The sequence below is a fragment of the Triticum dicoccoides genome, chromosome 3A, assembly GCF_002162155.2.
Source record: "Triticum dicoccoides isolate Atlit2015 ecotype Zavitan chromosome 3A, WEW_v2.0, whole genome shotgun sequence".
Lineage (NCBI taxonomy): Eukaryota > Viridiplantae > Streptophyta > Magnoliopsida > Poales > Poaceae > Triticum > Triticum dicoccoides.
The window spans coordinates 163113225-163115975 of NC_041384.1; the positions used below are offsets into that span (position 1 = coordinate 163113225).

A 2751-nucleotide genomic window follows, 5' to 3' on the forward strand; every position below is an offset into this window, starting at 1 on the left:
TTTTTTCCTGCATCACTGGGCCAAACACCGCTCGGATGCACCTTCTAACAGCTGCGTAACCCACGTTGACCATGTCTCTCACCACTACTGTAGTCGACTCACAGAAGGACACATCCACCCCGCATGGACCGTCGCGTAAGACGTTCCCATAGTACACTACTAAATTTTCCATAGTACCTAACCAACATACATGTTTACATTTCAAATAATTAGTAACTGAACATTTAGTAACGATGACAACATTTACATATCTTATGACTAAAATAATAACCGTATTTTCGTTATAAATATTCGGTTTGTTTTAGAATCATTTGCTTAGACTTTAAGGGGTTGTTTGGTTAACGGGTATTTAAAGATCTATTTTTCTCAAACTTGTCTATGAGCGTAACAAACTAAAACTCTGTTTGCTTTTCTCTAACTACCCCAAAAATATCCTAAAATAGTTCTTGTAACATGCAAAAACTTAGCTTCTGGAAAAACGACTTTTAGTAAAATATGGTTTTCTACATAATTTCCTTACAACAGGTTATGACAAAACTGAGGGTAAGTACTCGCTATCCAAACAACCACTAAACATAATATTACGATAATAACATTTAAATATCATATGAGTAAAATATCTAATTTCTTCCGGCATGATATAATGTTTTTCATATCATACGATAAAATTCATTTATTTACAAATAATAATATTTGCAGCGGCATGACAGTACATCAATATAAAAAATATTAACAAAATTACGGCGTCATTTTATACCTTAGGTCCAATATGGATGTGCTTGCAAATGCAATTAAGCGTCCAAATAGTTCGAATAAATATCCGTCACCAGTAATATATGAACAGAGTCAACCTATTATCACATGAACATCAATATTACACACGGATTTTTCTTTCTGCTATCAAAAGTATGAAAATAGCACTTGCATGTATGTGGTCATCATCTCAAAAGGGATAGCGAAGATGGTAACACAATTTCTTCAATCACGTCATCTCCTCCTTGTTTGCTACTAAGATGAATTATTTTACCTAATTACATTTATCATTAAGTACATTACCACCTAATCTTAACATATAAAATTTAGATTATTGTGACATAACAAAGTAGACCTACGATTTCCTAACCATAGACTTATTAATAAACATACCACATGAAATATCATACCACATGCAATGAACAATTACAGCGTAATTTTTTCTTAATTACCGTATTAAGAGCTTCTCGCATGTCAATACAAATGTATGCAACTAACATTGATACAACATCTTCAACCTACTCTTATAAAAAAAATAGTTTAAATGTTGTATCCGTCGTTTGAATTTTTTCCGAACCTCTAAGCACTAACATCACATAGCTAATGACGAGCTAAATGACTAACTAATTACCACCGTGCATCACAAAAAAATCCATGTATTGCAAAGCTCATACCTTGATCTCCCCCTTCGTACTTCACTTAGCACGGCAAATCCTACTCCAGAAACTCCAAATGACTCCTCCAAGTGCTGAAATAATGCCTAAAACAACATAGAGTACACACTTAGGAACTAATCAAACAGAACAAAAATATCATGCATGCAAACAAAACCAACAAAAATGGATAGATCTTACCTTAATCTATCTTTTCTTCAACTTCACCATCTTCGAAAACCAACTCTAAATCGGCCAAAATCACGAGTGAAAGTAGCTACCAAGTATTTCCTTCTGTGTATTCTTGTAGACTTAGACAGATTAGAGAGGCAGTGAAGGCAAGGGGAGATATTCGAGAGAGTGTATGCGCAGCCGCGGTTGTGCGTATATAAAGAGGAGGAGCACTGTATTGTCGGCAGAACGAGGTACATTCAGCTACCGCAGCCTCGGATTCCAGCATTGCGGTGTCTCATCACACGCAGCAACTACACCGCTCTCGGGTGTCGGCAAGAAGCGGAAATCACGCAGGCTGCGGGAATCAGATTCCAATTTACAAAGCATCTGCGGAAATCACGCGCTGCAGCAGGCCGTCCAAATTAGCGCCGTCAGGTCGCTGTCATAGAAACCAGCGCCGTAGAAATCAGCGCCGTCAGGGGCTGTCGGGCCGCATGCGCGCTGCCGCCTCACCCGGTGGCGGCCGGGCCCGCGCCTCGCTTCCCGTGAAGATGCTGCTGTCGGCCTGGGCGCGGCATGGGCAACAGAGGCCGCCTCAGCCAGTGGCGGCGTGGCCCACCTGGCCTCACCCGTTACGTTGCACTGTGCCGAATCTGTTATACCGCGCGCGGCCGCCTCCTGTCGTGGCGGCCGGGCCCGCCGCCTCCTGGTGTGGCGGCAGGTGACACGTGTCACCTGCCGCGCCTGCCGCCACTGGTGAGGGGGTCTTTTTTGACATTTTTATCCGTAGGTAGTCTTTTTTGTCAATAGCGTTCGGCAGGGGGTCCTTTTGGACAAAAAATCCTGGAGTGAGTGCTGCAGGAGGAATAGCCAGAGACGAAAGAGGTAGAGTGCTCTTCTCTGAATCCAAGGGACTGCCCCCTGCAGTGAAGTGGACGAGGCCGAAGCCAGAGCAGCCCTGGTCGGGTTGCACACTCTGGCCGGCCGGTACAATGGTCGGGTGATACTTGAAATGGACAACCAATCGATAGTCAAGGAAGTAGAAGCACAAACCCAACCACGATCTGCCTGCTTGGACTGATAATGGACATCAGACGGGCAATGGGAAGCTTCTCTGCTTGCAAGATCAGCCACGTGAAGCAATGCAACAATGCCTTGGCACATGGGCTGG

The 2751-nt window shown here is 43.0% G+C and overlaps 1 long non-coding RNA gene across 1 annotated transcript; it reads right to left on the minus strand.

Moving 5' to 3' along the window:
• Positions 1 to 755: 755 nt before the first annotated feature.
• Positions 756 to 1718, minus strand: LOC119271428. The gene is made up of 3 exons (XR_005134527.1): positions 1608 to 1718; positions 1428 to 1513; positions 756 to 851 (listed from the first exon to the last, which is right to left on the minus strand). It is a non-coding gene; the product is annotated as an uncharacterized LOC119271428 (long non-coding RNA).
• Positions 1719 to 2751: the final 1033 nt, after the last annotated feature.